The 21,632-nt window shown below is 39.4% G+C and overlaps 1 long non-coding RNA gene across 1 annotated transcript; it reads right to left on the reverse strand.

Annotated features, from left to right (window-relative positions):
- Positions 1 to 7,519: 7,519 nt before the first annotated feature.
- On the reverse strand, positions 7,520 to 17,096 carry LOC119819968. The gene is made up of 4 exons (XR_005286307.1): positions 16,866 to 17,096; positions 15,041 to 15,183; positions 10,602 to 10,701; positions 7,520 to 8,349 (listed from the first exon to the last, which is right to left on the reverse strand). It is a non-coding gene; the product is annotated as an uncharacterized LOC119819968 (long non-coding RNA).
- Between the last annotated feature and the right edge of the window lie 4,536 nt (positions 17,097 to 21,632).

Here is a 21,632-nt window from a genome sequence, read left to right on the forward strand (position 1 = left end):
AACGAAGATGTCACCAGCAGTATCTGGGGTAGCCAACTAGTCCGTACTCTGACCAGCTTCCATTTGGCCTCTCTAGTTGGAGCAGCATCTGATTTTGGACATAGTTTCGCTTTCCCCTAATTACTAATAGCAGCATATTTCCTGCACTTTCTTTATATTTGTATGCCATCTTTGTGAAATATCTACCAATTATTTTTTGCAAAACAATAGTAGCATTATTTGGGGAGGAGACATGACTCAGTGGTTAAGAGCACTTACTGCTCTTGCAGAAGACTCTAAAATGCTTCCTTCTCAGGAAGTTTACAACTACCATAACTCTAACTCCGGGATGATTTAATACCACTGGCTCTCTCAAGCACTAGTGCTCATACACACACACACACACACACACACATATATATATATATAATCAATAAGAAACATAAATGATAAAAAGCATTATTAGTAATAATTATTAGTATTACTTAAATCTTATAAAATTTTTTCATAATTTGAGTAGAAATATAGCCACTACCAATAACCTATGGTCATAGTTTTTTACTTAAAAATTCTTATTATTTGAATATACTTTCAAATTGTAGAATATAAGAATATCTCTTTTTAAAACCTTATGCACTCACACCTTCATAATCATGGAATTCCTATTTGGAAATTTAGCCTGCTGTAGATTAAAAACAGGGAAATAATACTGAATACATACAGCTTTTTTTCTCATTATTAGTCATTTTAAAATGGCATGGTTTATTTAAGTGGAATCTTTGTCCTTATAAGTAATATAAAGATGATTTACACTTGCTGGAGGATGTGAGAAGGTTATATGAAAAACTTACAATTGTGCACAGGGTATTTGTGTGTTTGCAGATTTTAGGATGCCCCAGGAGTCTGGGAAATCATCCTCCATACACGCACAATGATAGTGGCAATTATATGTGACTTTTGACATAAAACATGACAGTCTGGGACCCTGCGGCTTTTGGCCTAAGCAAGAAGGTCATTTGGGGTGGGAGAGAGGCCACCCGCCATGTACCACAAGTTTTAAGAGCCAACCAGAGATCTTTTTCTTCATATGCCTGATGTCACTTTGAATGACCTAGAAATACTGCTTGTTTGTTTCTGCAATTTTTCAAGTGCCAACACTTGAAACTGTATAAACCAGATCTATATTCTTTTGGGTTGAAATGCACGGGGTCCTTGTACAATGACTTTTAGAGGTCCGTAACCAGAAATTAATAATACAGAAATATCAGACAAACTGCCTGAGATGATCCTGAGACTATTCAATGTCAAATCCTAGTTACCAACTCTTTCCTCGGACATAAAACTTTAATAAGATAAACTTCAAATCCCTTTCTCCCTTATTCCTGTCACCAACAAGATTTCTTTATGTCCTTCTACTACTGTGGATCTGATAGATTTATGATCTTGATAATTGCAAATATTGTTAATAGGAGACCAATTATCTTCAAAATGAATTTGCAGCTGTAAGAGACCCTTTCTGAAAGATGAGTCATTTCTAAAAAAAATCATTTATGTGTTAACAGTTAACATGATATCTACAGACCCACTATGTGACATGTAAGGCATGCCATACAAGATAAATTTTAAGGAAGTCTTCTTAATCAGATTGCATTGCTCTAAAGTGTTAGCATGCCATAGAGCACGGATATCAGATGATTCCATTACATAACAATTTTACCACACTGTGCGCAGTGCTAAGACTATCTCCTGTATGAAATTCCCAATTCACTCTAGAGATCTTTGAAATATTTATAATTAATATGTTCAGTGGCGCTACATTATTCTTGTGTTTCTACTTCTGCAGGTGGCATTTTGAGAATTTCTCATTATTTTGATAACACATGAAGTTCTCTGACCCTGAACTGACATTATTTCTTAATTGCCACCCACAGTTTAAGGTAAACAGAAAAAGGAGAAATTGTAATGAAGATAAATATTTATTTAAGCATTGAGACACTAAATAACGCTTCTTCGCCTGTAAAACGCCAGCCCTGAAGCCATCATTCTCCATTCCCCTAGGGGAGAGTCAAGCAGAATTGAAACAAGAGTTGTGTTGATCTAGTTGGGGAGGGGGAGGTCCCAGAAAAATCAAAGGGTTTGGTGACTTCAGTGTACTATAGAAAACTGCCCAGTAGGACTGGGAAATGAGCCCTAGCCCTAACTCCAAATCCTAACCCTTACCCTAACCTTCAGCTTCTAACGATACTAGCTGGAAGCCTACCCTCCACACTGCAGTATTTTAAATGTCTTTGCTTATATTTTTAAAAAAAATGAGCAAAAAAGGAAATTATCTAATCAAGCTTCACTCTTCCTTCTCAAAATATTGACATATAGCTAGATTGTGTGTGTGTGTGCATGTGTGTGTGTGTGTGTGTATGTGTGTGTGCACGGTATGTGTGTATGGTTACCCCCAGGGACCAGAAGAGTGTATCAGTCCCTGAGCTACAGTTGCAGGCAGTTGTGAGACGCCCAGTTTGGAAGCTGGGAGGCAAGTTATCGAGTGATTTAAAGCAAAGTGAAGCAAAAATGAATCGATAGATATGGAGTAAATTCATCCAGGTTATTAGAAAAACACGGGGTTCGTGCTGGAAACCTGACTTTACATTCATCTAGGACGCTCACTAGCTGTGTGAGTCTGGCAAAGCTCCCCAATACACCTAACCCATAGTTTCTCTGTCCACACAGTAAATTCAAGAAAAATTACTTATAAAAAATTTATGAAAACTACATGAGAAAACACATCACAAGAATGATGAAAATATTTTTCTTCTTCCTTGTAAAATATTTTGTCTAAACATATGGAATATAAATCACATTGTACATTTAAAGTAGCAATATTTACAGAATGAACATTCCAGGTTTTTTATTTCTAAGTACTCACACAAACATTTTATCACCGAAATCACCAAACATCTGTCTTTCAAGACTAGTTTATTGGTGCGTGCTTGATAAGAATCAACAGGCCTATACCTAGCATGCTGATATGCAATAATTATTTTATAATCCAAATTCCCAAATTTTCTATTCCCAAATTATAAATCACGTATGAGCCTTACATGCTCACAGTCAGAAGATCTAAATGCAAAGCTCAGCTCTGCCATGAAATTACTTTTCTTTGGTAAGCCACTTAATACCACAACTAAAATCACTAGCACGTCAAGGTCCTAATCTTATCTCCTTCATGTTCCTATAGTTTCATTAGCTGTACACCTAGTCATGAATGGATGCGTGTGCCACGCTGCTCCAGTGACTCTCATGTCAACAACCTATGAAGTCAGGCGTATAAATGCAACACTTACAATCCGTGTTTCTATTCCGTTAATATCATTGGTTGATAAAGACCGTCCTATCTAAATGTAATATAGTAATGAATATTGACCATTTTGAAGTATTCCTCCAAGTCTTCTTCAAAGATGAAGTCATTTGATTTTCACTATAAACCAACAAAGTAGTCACTGTCTTTACCAGTTGAGACTGGATTTGTTTTACTAGTTAATTTGTAGATACAAAGCTCCCGTGGAACCATTCTTCTTACGTTAAAGAGAGTTCCCATCAATGTTTTCACCGCGGTATTGAAGCCCACATGCTTCCTACTTCAGCTTTGAGCAGCACTATCCACTACACCTGCTTTCCCTAATACAGAAACCATGTTTAAGTCATCCAAGTAATTAAGATATTCTGAAGCCCATCCATTGTTCTAGTGTTAGCATATTTAAAACTCTTGTGCAAGGGCATTTTCCTTGGTAAGGTTGCTATATATTATGCAATTTCTAGAGTTTTCATAACAAGTCAAGGAAACATAAATTTGTGTCCACATTAAGTAGTTATGCCTTTTGAAGATTTTATATCAGATGAGGTCTGCTCAGTGTCACAGGGTTTCCACAGCAATAGAGCTGTAACATTCCTTTGGCAAGAGCTTGCATTAGGCAGAACGGAGCAGATTTATGCCGTCAACCCCCACAAGGTATTAATCATTCTCTTTTGAGGTCATTTTGAGATATCAGAGTAAGTGCATTTTAAAAAAAAGAAATATCAAAATTGCCTCCAAGTCAGGCCCTGTGGTTAGCTTTCAGGGGGTAGAGAAACAAATTTCGTAAATTTATAAAATCAGGTTCTTGGCAGAAAGTGTAGAGAGACAGGCACAAGTGTTGCTGTTCACGAGCACTGGAAATACTGTGATGGAAACCAGGACGCACGGGCACATAAACAAAATTTTATCAGTCTGATTGCGACTAGATAAACTTCACGGCTGAAAGATTTCAAATGCCTCTATAAAATCCTAACACGATAGTTCAAACCTGGCTGGACTAAGGTGTCACTTCTGAGAGACCTTAGAAGAAGTTTGTAGAGCCTGGTACGCTTTTCCTACTCAAGGCTGTACCCACTTCAGAAGAAAGTGTGCATTCTCAAGACTTTCGTTGCTGTAGATGGGAAGTAACAAGCCATGGCATACGTTTGGTCAGTAACTGGTGAAATATAGTAGTGTAGTCGCAGAGCTGAGAGACATCTGGTCAGCACTGGTCCATCACCAAGTGCCCCGACCGCTGGCTGACATCACATTTGCATCCCCACTGAAAACCCTAGAGACCCGGTGTATGGGAACATGGGGTTCCAGAATGAGGAAAGGAAGTGGGTGTCGGGTTCTCTGAAACATCCAAGAACCCTAAGTCCTGGCAATGTACTCCTCAAGCCTTACTTGGTGCTGTAATTTTGGAGACACAACAAGTAACTGTCCTTATGTCTCTATAGTTTTACTAAAGTAGGTGCTAGGCTCTTGAGCCATAGCCTTCCCCTCCTGCATTAAAACTATTGAAAGGTTGATGATTCCAAATTTATTGGAAATCTTAGCGAATAGCTTAGCAATATTTTCTAAATATACTTATATATTTAAAAATTCCAGCCAGGTGATGGTGGCGCACGCCTTTAATCCCAGCACTCGGGAGGCAGAGGCAGGCGGATCTCTGTGAGTTCGAGGCCAGCCTGGTCTACAAGAGCTAGTTCCAGGACAGGCTCCAAAGCCACAGAGAAACCCTGTCTCGAAAAACCAAAAAAAAAAAAAAAAAATTCCACTGGGCACCTTAGACTAACATTAGAACAAAAGGATTCAGAAATAAAGGAGGAATTCAGAGCTTCCTGGAGGCAGACCTCTAAACTTCGGGCGCACAGAAGTGCCACCTTTGAGCAGCTATTGGTTAAATATCTCAGGGTGGGGAGCGGCTTGGTGAACTCTTTTCCAGTACTCCGGAGAATTTAACTGTTTTCTCTCTCATTCTGACTAATACTCATCTCATTGAAGTTCTATCTAAGAATCTCAGTCTTTGAAAGATAAGATAACCTATTTTTCCTCCTATATATCAAAATCTATTATAACAATTATACCAGCAAGCTGACAAAACTTAAAGCAAGTGGAAAGGAATGAATCTCTCAAGTGTAGAATTCCTTACTCCATTAGCACAGTAAGAATCACATAGAGGAAAATCCCACAGAGAACGGCAACTACAATTTCAAGTACCATTGTTGACCTAAAAAATATCTAATGTAGATAATCTCTAAGAACAAATCATCCATTCTGAATGTTCCCATGTATAACGATGCCTATCGTACCTGTGAGATATGAATAGTATTCCTTCTACTCTCCTCTTATTCCTTTTTAAATGCTTATTCATTGGTTGATTTATTGGTTGGTTAATTAATTAATTAAAGTGTGGTAGTGCAAATGCCATGGTATGTGAATGGATGTGAGGGGAGAGCTTAAAGAAGCTCGCTTTCAACTTGCGCTGTGCGGGTCCTGGGAATCCACCTCAGGCTGTCAGGCTTAGTGGCAACTACCTTAGGTTGCCTTAGCGGTATCACTGGCTCCTCTTAGTCCTCTTTGGTTTTAATTGTATTTCCATGAAAATTTGACTTGCAGACAAACTGAAAGCAAGGTAACCATTTCTTCTGGTCTTAAACATTGACTTCATAGAAATTGTGTTTATAACAATGTAGAATGGAGATATTTAGGATGAAGCAGCATTACACCCATTCAAGGGATCCACCTCCTTACACTTACGCTGTGTATAGTCCAGAATGCAAATCTGGTTTCCCATTGGTCAGTGTCATAAGTGGAAATGGTTAGGAGTTCTGCTGCCCCTGCTATCTAAAGAAGGTGTTGCAATTTCCACACAGTACTACTATGCAGATATTATGTGCACGTATGTAAGAAAATTTAGAACCTATTAGATAATACCAGCCATTTTTCATATAATCTGTTATGTAAATGAGATACAGTAAAAAAATCCATTAAAAATGAAGCTGAGGTTATAGATCAAGGGACAGAGTATGAAAGCGTGAGGATTCCCCAGTCAGCACTCGTACACTGGGTGGCTGGTGGCCTGCCTGTAACTCTATACCAAAGCGTGGGTACAGGATTTCCCACAGCAAACTGGCTAGCGAGATTAGCCACACTGGTGAGCCCTTGGGTTCAACAGAAAGACCCTACATCACTAAGATAGGGTGATTAAGAAGACACCTGACATTAACCTCAAGCTCTGACATGTGCTCACACACACATCAGTGGGCGCTCACACACATCAGTGGGCACTCACAGACATATATGCTCATTTACATATGAACATGCAAAAAAGTTAAGAAGTGTCATTTTAAGAACGTATTTTTTTGAGACAGGGTTTTATGGTGTAACAAGCTCTTGTAGACCAGGCTGGCATCAAACTCACAGAGATATGCCTGCTTCTGGAATTAAAGGCATGTGCTACCACACCCGGCTTAACAAGGTACTTTTAAAACTCTCAAGTATCCTGAAAAGACATGATGAATTAACTGATAGCTTTTTAAAACCTCACTGCGAAGGTACATATTAATTATAAAAACATCAGTTTTATAAATACCAAAATATAAAACGTAGAGTTATAATCATGGAAATATGACGGTTTTTACTTTACACACTGCAATTTTTACTAGACATGCTATTAAATCATAATGATTCATAAATATGTCATTACCACCCACTTAAGCTATAACAATGCTCTATTATTCTGGGTGGTCAGCCATACAAAAATGCTAGAAAGTAGGGTAGCACAATGGAAAATTATGTTCTCTCTACTGTGCAAACTTGTTCTTGGAACAACCCTGCTACAACACCGGGGTTCATGGGCCTTCTCTGTGTCCCTTCAGGAACGTATCCAGATTAACAGTTCCCATCTTTCACAGAACAAAAGGTGGGGATACGGTCCATTTTCCTGAGACAAGTTGCCAGAATATTAAGGTTACGTCAACAACAGAGCAAATACAAAAATGAGGCATCCCTCTATTAAAATATGAGGGAAAGACCCATCTTAATAAAGACGCCTGCTTTGAACATTTTATCTGTGTTCTGTAGCCTCCTGGAATTGCATCTATCACCACACCCAGTCCCTCAAGGATTTTAATTGACATGCCTGATAATATTGTTTTAAATGTAGTAAGGAGGCCTCCCACCACAAACTGTTTCTATAGGGCTTTATTGAACTCTTGGGGAATTTCCCTTCCAAAAAAAGCATGGAATTCCTCTCCGAAATATTTATTTCTCCAGAACTCTAAATGGAAGTGTCTGGAATCAAAAGAAAGGAATGCAGAAAGACAGAACAGAGAGTAGGAGAGAGACACAGAGAAGGAAGGAAATGGAGCATGAATTCTCAAGAGATGATTATGTTTTTATTCTAAGTTGCTGCACTGCCATATTATCTGCATTATAAAAATATGATAAGGGAATTTGGGTAGTTTGAACGTTCCCATTTCAATTTCACACATCATCCTGTTGATAGCACATCTGTGTTCACACAAACACATGACTGACAGATGACATACAAGAAGGGACAATGAAGAGCCCTACCGCCGTGAACCAACACTGAGGGTCATTCACAATGCATTCTATAGAATCTCCCCTTTGTTTCAAAATTTCCAGTACAAGGGGAATAAACAGAAATCGTATTTTCCTTCTTGAATTATGGCTGCACCTAAAGTCCATGTTCAGCATGTCATTTTGGGTCACTGATCACATTACCCTTTCTGATAAAAAGCTTTCAGGCAGGCCCTGAACTCAGTTCTAAGTTAGACAACGGGCTAAGACATCCGTGACTCTGCTGTTATCATACTACCTCCAAGCCTATTTTTACAGGAAGTTCATTTGCTTCTTTAAGGGTAGAACATTACTTTGGGCTACTTTCAGGAAATATGGAAGGCTGCAATTCATTTTCCTCATAGCATGGCCTTCAAACAATCCCAAGTGATCCCATGCTGTCTTACCCATTGGCTCATCACCAGGGCTGGAAGTTGACTGACGTAAATGACAACCTGAAACAATAGAAAACGATTGTGAAATCAAATTCCCATACATTTCCAGCTGTGACTCTCCAAGCAGCCTCCTGAGGGATTCTCATCCAATGAGGGTCTCCAAGCAGCCTCCTGAGGGTTGCTAATCCAGCTGTGGTTCTCCAAGCAGCCTCCTCAGAGATTCTCATCCAACTGAGGGTCTCCAAGCAGCCTCCTTGGGGATGTCCTCCAGATGTGACTCTCCAAGCAGCCTTTCAGGTATCCAGCTAACATTTGGTCATCAACCCAAGATTTAACATGCCTGCTGCAGAGGCCACCAGGTCTTCAGGCAAATTCACAGGAACACCATGAGAGACTGGGGATGCTTACTGTTTTCATAGCTTTAGTGGCTTCCAGCACCTCAGCAGATCAAAGTTCTCTTTATATTCTTCCCATCCATGCAAATTTACTCATTTTATATGAAAACATGTAATCTTTGCCGTCTGATTTCATAGGGGAGGATAAATCTCTATCAAGCAGGACTAACATTCAAATAACTGTTTCAGAAGCATGGGTCTTTGTTTCCTTCTTCTATACAAATATAAAAGCAGCATGCTTTCCCCTATGATATACTTCCAATTTAGAAATAGACTTCCTGGCTTTTCTAGCTTGAGTGTTTGCCTATGCTTCCTCATTTATTAATTTAGAGGGACTATGGAAATGAGCAGCTTTTACTTTCTTTTTTCTTCTGTACTAGGATGATATAGTTTTTTCCTTAAGATAAATATCAAGCAACCTTTGTTATAATATTTCACAATTAGAAGGCTGTGTCATAACAGTAGCCCACAAATTGGGAAAAGATTTTCACCGACCCCACATCTAACAGAGTGTTGAGTTCCAAAATATATAAATAACTCAAGAAACTAAATACCAACAAACCAAATAATCCAATTAAAAATGGGGTATGGATATAAAAAGAGAATTCTAAACAGAAGAATCTGAAATGTCCTAGAATCATTTAAGGAGATGTTCAACATCCTTAGCCATCAGGGAATTGCAAATTAAAACAACTTTGAGATTCCACCTTACACCTGTCCACATGGCTAAGATCAAAAACACAAGTGAGAGCTCATGCTGGAGAAGATGTGGAGCAAGGGGAAGACTTCTCCATGGCTGGGCAGATGTGTGCTTCAGCTCAGGTAGAGCAAGGTCACTCTCTCTCCACACTTTCATGGTATTCATGACCTCACAGAGTCAGGTTATGACCATCCCACATTGAACAGAGTGATCTCTCTAAAATACTAATTTCTTCCAAAACATAATGAGACACACCCAGAAGCTGGGTGTCCCTTAACCCTAACTCATTGGTTCTTAAAATCAGCTGTTGCCGCGCTCGGGAATAAGTTCACATTCCTTCCAGCTTCTAGCTGTGCGGATAAACAGACTTGGGAAGACTTTTAAGGAAGATCGCCTATGATGGAGGTTTGGAGAGTTACTAGGTGGCCCTCTTTATTTTTGGATAGTTACCAATTCCCTAATCTCAGTACTAAAAGTAACACTTCAATCATGCCCTTGTTCAGGATTACATAAATATGCCTTTTGAAGGCAAAGACCTCTTCAACAGAGCATGCTATAAATTCTAAATATACCTTTTCATTCTTATAAATGATATATCTCAGTAGGAACTAGGAGGGATGAGTAATTCTAAGATTAAGCTCTGAATAAGACAATATTTCTAATGAAGGCATCTTTCCTAACAAATTTCAAATTATAAAGTGTACTAACAGTAAATTTCAGAGAAGTGGTGGAGGAATTTGTAGAGAGAAAAGAGAAGAAACACAAAAATACAAAATATGTGAAAACTCAAGTTTTGTTTAAGTTATAGTTTGTAGAGAGTTTGAAATGTTTCCTGAAATATAAAATTTGTATTGATAAAACAAGGAAAAATTATATTTGAACCATTAATGTTACAAATACATGTCCTCTAGAAATGAAAACAATTTTAAATGCCACAGGTCATGGTCTTTCACCCCTTTAGTGAAGCCACACAGGATAAAAGCACTACAGTACTGAAGTCATAGCCCAGAGTCTGCTATTATAATTTGTTATCTAGAACCACAGTTAACATGGTGATTAGGAGAAGAACATTCTCTCTTTTATCCCAAAGATTCAAAATTTGAAAATCAGACTAAATGGTTTGTAACATTTCTTTAAGTATTAAAATCATACAGCCCATGATAAAAAGCCATTTGGATAATGTTGAATTTACTTCAAAACACTGACATCTCTCCTACCTGTTACGGCAGAATGATGAGCCTAGAGTTCATTCTTCTCAAGCTGCAATGAGGTATCCAGTGCTGTCTCTGTGGTACCCGGGGGAAGCTGAGTAGGGAGCTACAATCCAAAGAGAAAGGATTGGGTGAGGGCAAGAACTGAGTTTAATGCCCACACCTGCCCAGCAGTAGCAAGGTCATGTTCTCTTGCCCACTGTCATTCATGCTGCTTTTCCTCACACTGCAACATTGAGGAGCTGGTCCCTTTCTTGTGTGATAGGCAGATGAGTAAGTATTGTGGGATTTCCTAGCAGCTAATAACTATATCTTTATCTCCTGCCAGAAAAGTGCTAATGAAGCAGTTAGTTTGCTTCACTGTAACCAAACATTGAAATGTTATCCATACCCTCAGAGCACTAAAATTCAGGTCACCATAAAAAATCACCTATTATGCCAAGAACCAGGATTATCTCATATTGAACCGGAAAAACAAAACAAAACAATCAAAACATATCAACCAAGAGCATAGAAGCTAGAGTTATCTATAACAATCTATAAGACCTATTATAAAATGCTTCAATAAGGATTGGGATTTATCATTAAGAATTCTCCATGCAAGCACGAGGACCGGAGTTCAGATCCCCAGTGTGAATATGAAAACCTGTGTGGTAATGCAGGTGTGTAATCCAGCTGATGGAAAAGCAGAGACAGGTGGAGCTCTGGAGCTCCCAGGCCAGCCAGTGCTAGCCTGTGAGTCCAAATTCAGTGAAAGACGCTGCTTCAAAACATCCGCTGTGGAGCAAATGAAGAAGGCACCGATAGCCACTATGGCATCTATGTTCACATGTGCGCACACACATGAGCGTGTGCACACACACATGAGCGTGTGCGCACACACTTTTCAGGGCAACTAAAAGCACATTGGAAACAAACGAAATATTAAAAGTTTTCAACTGGGAAATAGATAAAAAGAACTATCTCGCTGTAATAGAAACTGAAAAGAAAGGACTTAACTTAAAAGTCGATGGATAGGCTCAACAGCAAGATTGAGTGGCAAAAGAAAATAAAATACAATTTAAATTAATTAATCTAAGCAGCATAGGTAAATTAGACAAACTGAATTCATGGCCTATGTAGACAGTAACAAAAAAAACTGAATCTTTTATTCTCAGAAAAAGAAGCAAAGAAAGGAGACATTTAAAAGTGGCACAAAGAAATACTGAAAATTTTTCCAAACAAGAAAGAAATTGAAAAATTAATAAGCAAAAATTTAAGTAAATGATGTAGGGTTATATATCTTTTGCTCATAACATTTCAAGATTTTCTTTGGTGGATAAAACAAAAATAATAAACCTGGCTGCAACAGTTACAGTTTGAAGCCGAGAAACAGCTGAGAGCTGTCTCCTTCCATTTTATGTTCCTCTCTAGTTCTAGGATTAAAGGCGATACCACCACCACCACCTGGCCTCAATAGCTAATTAGTGTAGCTACTGGGATTAAAGGTGTGTGGTACCACTGCCTGGTCTGTATGGCTGACCAATGTGGCTGTTTTGCTCTCTGATCTTTAGGCAAGATTTATTTGTTAAATTACAAATGAAATATCACTACAAAAACAGAGTAAAAGACAGGATGAAGCTGTATGTATCCTGGAAATGCCAAAGAAAAAACATGAAAGGCTGTATTAATGCCTGATAGACTTGAGAACAGAGAGAATGACCAGGGACAGTGAAGATAATTTGACAATTACAAATGTTTCTGTCAATAATGAAGGCGTGGCAATCCTAAATATGCATGCCCCAAACAACATGTACAAAATTATATAATAAATTTTGACACAAAAGACCTCAGTCCATTAAAAGAAAAGGGGATAAATTGAACCTCAAAACTTAAAACTTTTCCTACAAAATAACCCTTTCAGAGAATAAAGACAATATGTTATATGCTAGAAGAAAATCCTTGCAAGCACATATCTGACAATTATGTCTGAAATATGCAAGGTTGCAAAATTCTAGTGTACAAACATCCAAACAGAAACAGGCATAGCTATTAGAAGAAAGTTCACTGAGGAGGAATACAGATGGCTCATAAGCACAAAAAGACATTCAACATCGTGAGTTCTTTGAGAGATGAAAATTAAAACAAAACAGATTAATCAAAATGGGAAAAACACAGAGAAAGAGAATCACTTGCACATTGCTGGTGGGAATGTAAAATCATTCCCAGGGAAACAGATATGACTAAGATATAACCATCTATTGAAATACTGAGCTTTTATCACAGACAAATTAGAACATATGATCTCACAAAATCTGCATATATTTATTTGGGTTTTATTCATAGTAGACTACAGAAGGGCACTATTTTGTTATTTCTAATGAGTCAGAAGTCTAAAGTGTCACATACCTGGGCATGCTACTATACTGCAGTTTTCACATTGTGAACGTTTGCTGAAACTAGACACTGTGGCTTACTAGTGTAGCTCATAACCACATGTGGATCTACACTGCCTCAAAATAAAGGTTTAACTTAAAAAGAGAGGGTTTGAGTGGCATTTTAGTAAATTAAATGACATTTTAAAATGCTGGATTTCTCCCTACTTCCTTAACTCACCTAACTTTACACCACCCTCTCTTTGATAGAGGGTTTGTTTCATTGTGATCTGAAAAGATTCAAGGAGATATCCTAATTGCCTTGTATTTGTTAGGGCTGTTATGTGTGTGTTTTACAAGTGCAAGGTTCCACCTCAACACTATTGTGTTGGAGACCAAGCTTTCAACCAGAGTCTCTTCAGAACATTCCAGAACCAGATCACAGAACACAGCGTTGTGAGTACATTTAATTCTGCCAAACTGTACAACCAAGATGCCCAAAATAGCAGATGTTCTTTGTATTGTTTTTGTTAAAATAAAAAATGATGAAAAAGAAATGATAAACAAGTTATGTACTTCAAAAGTAATTAACAATAATTCCTATGGAGTTAAAAAAGAATTGAATATAAAATTATCCCTTTAATCTGACTTGTTATCAACTGCTTTCCAATTTGCTGAGTACCCAGTCTTCCAAGGGTTTCACATAACCCTGGTAAGTCAGCTAGAGCACTCTATTCTTGAACGTTTCTCTGATATTGTGGGAATCAAGACATACTTTTACGATTCTGGTAACAGCCTACATGGAACTCATTAAATGTGTTCATCATTATTTGCTCTACAGATGCTACGCTCTGCCTACTTTTTATATGTAAAGTGATCATCATTGCTAGAGACTTCAGCTGAACCTCAGCCGGGTACTCATGGTCCTTCTTCCCACACGGTTCACAAGGCACACTTCTCTAAGTTCCCTTCAGCTTGTAATCTGTAGAATACATATACCTTAAAGAGGCTTTACAGTCATCATCCTCTTGTTCTAGATTATAAATATCTAAGTCATCATACTATGAGTTCCCCAAGTAATAAACATTTATACATTAGGACTAATAATATGTTTTAGTAACATCAGTCAGCTAATGTTAGTTTCCCATATTTCCACCTGCCTTCATAACTTCTAAATTTTATTACATTTTACCTATTTATTTATTGGGTGTGGTGGGGAGAGAGAGGGGAGGGAGAGAGAGACATGGGTAAGTGAACACAGGTCATAGTATGAATGTGGAGGAAAGATGAATACTCCAGTTCTATCCATCATGTCTGTACCCAGAACCAAGCTCAAGTAGCTGGATTTGGCAGCAAGCTTCTTTATCTGCTAATCCTTCCCCCTGGCCCTTTCCATTACATAAGGTTCTCCATCCTGACTTTCTCACTTCAAAGACATTTTGCACATAAAAATAAATATCAGCTCTCAGGACTGGAGAAGAGAGAATGTGCCTAGGACATCAAATCAGGTGCTGCGTATCCAGCTTGAGTCCTGGGAATCTTTGTATTATTTACAAGTACAGTTTAGAAAATGGATATTAAAGCCTGAGCTTTAACACAACCCAGGGTCTGTAAATGTGTATTTTTCCTTGCATTTTGGGATTGCCTAGATATGATACATTGTTGAAGACAGCAACTCATAAAATACAAACCACCTCGCAGGATGAGTTGTTTGTAAACACTGTTTCCAGACATTGGCCAGTCATCTCTCTGCCTAAGCATTAAGACGTTGTACCAATACACTTTTGTGGTGAGTTGTTCTGTTTTTCCTTTCATTCCTGTGCAGACTCATCTCGTTTCAGGTTTGTAATTAAGCAAGTTCTCTGTCATATGTAACTCCCCATGTCTGAAACTTGAGACAGAATTTCTTTCAAGAAGAATTACATTTATCTCAATTAATGAGTCATTAAGTTTCATTTCTGCTGCCAAGCGCACATTGCCATTTATTCATTATGATATGCTGAATCCAGGAACTTCAGCAAGTGCCAAAAATATCATTTCTCCTTTCTCCACACATTTTCTCCAGAGACGTAAGCATGCCTGTTCACTCACCTCAGCTTCAACCAATGTGCCTGCTCTTTCCATCCCGGCTACTTGGCTGCAGGGCTTGGGACTTCTGCGTTTACAGGGTCAGATATCCAGAGACAACTTGCACTCCACCCAGCACTTGTGGATTTTGACATCATTTTTCAAACCTACTTCCAGAAATGAAAGGTTATTTCACCAAATCCCCATGCCACCCAGCTGTTCCTATCACCAAATCCCCATGCCACCCAGCTGCTCCTATCACCAAATCCCCATGCCACCCAGCTGCCCCTATCACCAAATCCCCATGCCACCCAGCTGCCCCTACTTATTTGTACTTTTCTTTTTCTCAGCTACACTGTAGCAGCCAACCTGGAAAGAAAAGACAGAGGGGTCTGGAAGTGAGTTACACACAGTGTTACCATGATTGCATTCGCCTTACCTCCTTTTCCTGAAGGGTTGGAATTTTGTATCCGTTCTAAACTTTGTCAGCAAGGATGATAAAATGATGCCCCATTGCCGTGGCCAGATAACTATTCACTAAATCTCTTATATAGTGAAAAGAAAAAAAAATCAAAGACTTTGAAGAAAGTATGTAGGAGCAGTTAGAGATCGATTCCACTGAAAATTCTCAACAGTTCAGTTGAACAACTGCCATAGCTTGGTATAAAATACCCTCTATGTACTCTTGTGTTCAAAGACTTAGCCCTGGCTCATCGTGTTATTTGGGGAGGTTATGGAACCTTTACATGGTAGGACTTCCCTGGAGGAAGTAGCCCACTGGGAGAAAGGTTGAGTTTGAGGATGTAGACCAGCCCCACTTTGGGCCCAACTTTCCTCCAATTCTGACTTAGATAAGATACAAGGTAGCGATCACCACACTCTTTGGTTCTTCCTTCTCCTCCATGATGGGCAACCTCCCCTGGAACCATCAGCCCCAACAGTGATTGCTCCCCAAAGCTGTCTATCAGGTCTTCTGTCACAGTGAGTGGTAAAGGTAATAAATTGTACAGAAAGTTCTTCCTGGGATAGTTCCTGTTGCTAAAGCAACAGACCATGTGGTTCTTAGGCCATTGAAAGTGGTTTGCAGGGGGAACGTGGAAGAGCTTGCTGTTAACTAAAGAACTGTGGTCTGTAGAAAGCAGAGTTTAATGGCCCATTCTGTCTGGGGTTTGGAAGAACAGAATTCCATGAGAAATAGAATCAGTGAAATCTGTGCTTAGGAATCCTCAGAATGAGACTGATTGAGAGCTATCTCCTTCTGTTTTATATTCCTCTCCAGTGCTGGGATTAAAGGTGTGTGTCACCACTGCCTGGTCTGTATGACTGACCAAGGTGGCTGTTTTACTCTCTGACCTTCAGGCAAGCTTTATTTATTAAAATACCCTCCTCCAACTCCTTTGAGAACATCCCCATATCCCCTCCCATCTGATTCCACACACTTTCTGTCTCTCCTTAGAAAACAAATAAACATCTAAAGAATAATAATATAATAAAATAAGACAAGACAAAAACAAGCAAAAGGAAAAGAGCTAAATAAAAAGCACAAAAAAACACGCTAGACACAGACATACCACGTATGCACAGGTTTCCCATGAAAATAAAAAAAGAAACTATACTATATATGCAAAAAGCCTATAAGAAAGAAGGAAAGAAAGAAGGCAAAAAGAAGGAAGGAAGGAAGGAAGGAAGGAGGGAGGGAGGGAGGGAGGGAGGGAGGGAGGGAGGGAGGGAGGGAGGGAGGGGAAGGAAAGAAGGAAGGAAGGAGGGAAGGAAGGAAGGAGGGAAGGAGGGAGGGAGGGAAGGAGGGAGGGAAGGAAGGAAGGAAGGAGGGAGGGAAGGAAGGACTCACACAATCTTGTAGTTCACATTCATGGGTGTGTAAGCCCTGCTATATTTAGAAGGCCTTGTTTCCTTGGTGTCCTGCACCTTCTCTTCCACAGTGTTTCCTGAGCCCTGCAGGAATTATTTGATGGAGACATCCCATTTAGGGCTGCGGTCCCTCATTGTCTGCACATTGACAGCCTGTGAGTCTCTGCATTTGTTCAAGAGGAAGCTTCTCTGATGGTGACTGAGCAGGGCATTGACCTATGGGAATAGCAGAATGTCATCAGGAGTCATTTTGTTGCTGCATTCCTTCAGCAAAACAATAATATTTGGGTTTCCCCTTGATCCCTATTTGGTCTCAGGTTCTTGGCCATGAGAGCAGTGTTGAGGATATGTTCCATCTCATTGAATAGGCTTTAAATTCAATCAGATATTGGTTGATTGCTCCCACAGGTTTTATGGCACCATTTCCTATCACATCTTGCAGTAAGCTCATCACTATAGACCAAAGGGTTTGTAGATGGCTTGTTGTATACTTTTCTCCTTTGGCAGAGTGAAGAGAACCTTATAGTATCATAAACACTAGTCAGTGGGGCTGAAGATTCTAGGTAGGGACCCGCTGAACTTCTCCATGTTCAGTGAATTGTGTAGGTGTTGTCTTGAGCAGCAATAGAGCAACCAATAGCTATGGCCCAAAGCTCAAATGGTAACACAATTATTCCCAAAACACATGGTCAAGTCTGTCACAGTATCACCCAGTCACCTAGTACCAATTGCTGTCTTAGTTATGGTTTCTATTGCTGTGATAAAATATCATGACTGAAAACAACTTGAGGAAAAAATTGTTTATTTCATTGTTTATACCTTGTAGTACACCACGAAGGGAAGTCATGTCAGGACCTCAAAGAAGTAACCTGGAAACAGGAACTGATGCAGAGGTCATAGAGGAGTGCGGTTTGCTGGCTGGCTACTCATGACTTGCTTACCTACTTTCTCATACACCTTCCCTGGGGTAGCACTGGCCTCTGCAGGATTGACTCATCCACTTCAATCGCCAAATAAGAACCCTTATGCACTATATATAGACTTGCTCATGGGTCCATCCAGTGGGGCATTTTCTCAATTGATGTGCCTTCTTCCCAAATGACTCTAGCTTGTGTTGAGTTACCAAAACAACTAAGCAGGAGACTACCTCTTGAGTATCTTACAGATTTCAGAAATAGTGATGAAAGATAGTAAAATCCTCATTGCATGGAGACATCAGCATGAGTGTTAAAGGGATCCCATGATTTATAATGCTCTTAGAGAAAATCTCAGCATGATGAGAAGGCAAAGTTCATGCGAGTTGTGAACCAGGTTTCCAAAGCCTACCTGCCACAATACAGGCTATTGCTGGTATTGCCGGTTACACGCCAAAATTAGATGGTGAGTGCTTATTGCTGTAGACTCTCTATGCTCCAGGATATGACTGATGCTGGCACAGAAGCTCCCTTCCTGCTGTCTGTTGTTTGTTATAGTAGAAAATGTTATGAAGGGAACCCAAAGACAGTTGTCAGTAACCGTCCTGCTAGACTGTGGGTACTGAATGCTGCATTACCAATGCATTGTACAACATGGACCCACTCATGCAATAATTGTTTAGCCATTATGGATGAATGCTACGTTACCAATGCATCATACAACATGGAGCCACTCATGCAATAATGGTGTAGCCATCATGGGTGAAGCCAACTTTCCCAACTATGCTAAAGTTTTACTCAATAGAACTGAAATTAGGTTCTATGGTCAAGAACAATGATTCATTTGAGAGGGCCCTATTAACGTTTGTTAATTGGATAGGGTATGACTGTCAAATCACTTTATAAACATTTGTTTTAGTTATTGTAGAGATTAGTGATAGGTCAAGGTTTGGAGAGTAAATGACTCCCTTTGTAGTATGTAGTCCTATGCATGGGAGTAACTAGAAGAAAATTATCAGGGAGATCACCTCTCCGAGACTCAGGGAACATTGTAGAAAAGCATACAGAAAATACTGGCTGGCTTATTGCCGAAGACATCAAATATTATCATGGGAGACCGAATTGAAAATCCAGTTCTGGACAGAACTGTATGAATTTTTAGATTGGGTTAAATTGAACTTCAATTTTACCAGCTCAAAATCAAAGAACCTAATCAATAATGGATTGCTGACTTTCATTCTTTCTATTGTGGCACCCCACTTCTATAGCACTCCTCTTTGTGACCACTGTGGGTTGTTGCTTCCTTTCTCTCTATGTGTTAGAATGTGAACTCCCATCTTCACCAGGCAGGATTTATCAAGGAATGAACATTCATTATATTTATGTAAAGGTGTGTAAATTAACTCAGCTCTGAATAATTTAAATATTGACTAGAGACTGTCAGGCTGCTATATCATATCTAAAACTAAAAGGACTAAAATCTATCCCTAAGAATTGTTCCATCATTAGAAATAATTTAGTTTTATGTCAGCCAGATATAAACTGAAGAGAACACTAAGCCTCTTGTCTAGGTAGATACCTTTCACATCTTCTGACTCTAAATACAATTTCCTTCTGATGTAGGAGGGTCTTCTGTTTTATGTTGATTTCATTGGTTAAATAAAGAAACTGCCTTGGCCCTTTGATAGGACAGAAAATTAGGTAGGCGGAGTAAACAGAACAGGATGTTGGGTAGAAGGCAGTGAGGCAGTCTCCGTGAAGCTCTGGCCCAAGACGGCTGTAGGTTAGAATCTTCTCAGTAAGCCACCATCTCGTGGTGCTACACACATTAATGGGTTAATCAAGATGTGAGATTTACCCAGTAAGAGGCTAGAGCTAATGGGACAGGCAGTGTTTAAATGAATATTTCCAGGGCTAAGCTAGCCGTGCAGGATCCGGGTGGGACAAAAAGCAGGCCTGCTCACCTCGTTGCTATATCCTTCCATTAATACCACATAATTATTTCATCTACAATATCTGCTTGAATCAACGGATTAAGAGTTAACTGACTATTCTAAGACTCCACACTTTTATTCACCTAACCAGGATTAGATACCTTCCACATCCTGGACCGTATCCTTGGCACATATAATAGAAGAGAGAAGAATGGGTCGATTGTTCTGAGTTGGCTGGTACATTGCTTGTCGTGGGCATGAGAGATCACATGACAGTAACACTGCAGTTGAGGAGAGACAGCCCTTAATTTGGAAGTAGAAGGTCATGGCACCTGCTACAGACCAAATGAATTGGAGAAAGCTTCATGAAGTTGGTGGTAGTCGAGATAAATTTGCAGGAAAAGAAGAGGAAAGTGAAGCAGCCTAAACTCAAGCAAAAGGAGATGAGGGACTTCATGACTTTGGAGACTCAGGGTGGCTCAGCTAGAAAGAAAGAAAGGCTTTGTATAAGAATCAATTTGGAAAAAAATGAAAGAGCCATGTGCTGTATTTTCAAAGGACCTACAATAGCAACAGAGTGAGACGGGTTCTTTAAAAGGAGGTGTGGCAATAACATAAAGCCTGAAAGAACAGGACCAATCCCAGCAGGAACGAAAATGGGAATGAAAAGTTTGAAAATGGCTTGATTTTTGGTTGCCCGGAGACAGATCAAGGTCTCTCTCTGGTCCCATCAATACAAATCAAGTCAGTCAAGATGCAAGTCACCTGAAGAAACAGCCATAAGTCACTGTGTGCATTTATTTTCTCTACCACAGACCAGAAAGGAGGGCCAAATCAATTCTGAATCCACTGCTTTGCCGCATGAATGATAGCAGGTCGTTTTCAGTGGGTCAAATCCAGCGTTGCGTTTATTCAGCATTGAAATGGAGTTATGGGACAAGGACTTGGTTGACTTCCAGAATAATGGAATCAAACACTCAGCAACAAAGGTGTCTTTTGAGGTCTTTTTGTTAATTTGGTTTTGCATGTGACCAACACTGGATTATTTTGAGCCTTATCTCACCAGGCATGTTTTTATCCCATACCATAAAAATCATTAATATTAGGAACATATAATTTTGTATTCTGAAATTCATCAGCATCACTAGAAATTGATATCCGGATCATCAAAGGGGAGATTCGCTTTGAACACTGCCGTCTCACCAAGAAAGCCTGTAAATTCGGTTTTAATCTCCAAATATTAAATCTTAAGAAACTCCCTGGCATGGTTCTCCACTTAAGTCAGCTTCATTCATAAGCTTAGCCCAAAACAGGCTTCCCTGTTAGACTGTACCGGGTTTTATTCTCTTAGCTCTGGATTTTATTATTCAGTAATGCCTGATAAAACGGAATGACCCATCCATTCTGCCACAGTCTCCGAACTGGAGAGGAATACATCAAGTTATTTCCATTGCTTTAGTCTTGCCATCCTGATATAAATCCTAAAGCACAATTCTAAAATATGATTTCTGAATAAGAACTATAAATTACCATTTTGTAATAGCAAAAGCATCCTTTAGTTTTAGTATAACAGAAAACTTGGACCAGAAGCCCAAAGTGTATTCCCCAGTTTGGAAGTAACTCCACACTTTATATTAAATCAAGCCTACCTATTCTGCGGGTCTTCCTGCTTGCAGCTTGCATAGAGCGGGTCTCTCCTGCTTCTTTCCTGTGTTCGAGGATGATTAAGCAAATACAGTGCGTGAAGGGTACTGCGAAGACAGTAGTTCAGACAGCACCTTCCCATGAAGCCGCGGGACACAAACCTGTGAACAGGCTTCGTAAGACCCTTCATCACGCAGCCACCACTACTGTGACAGAGTGTTTATCCCAGGTCTGTGTATTCTCGTCCCCAGGCTA

The sequence above is a fragment of the Arvicola amphibius genome, chromosome 7 (genome assembly GCF_903992535.2).
Source record: "Arvicola amphibius chromosome 7, mArvAmp1.2, whole genome shotgun sequence".
Taxonomy (NCBI): Eukaryota; Metazoa; Chordata; class Mammalia; order Rodentia; family Cricetidae; genus Arvicola; species Arvicola amphibius.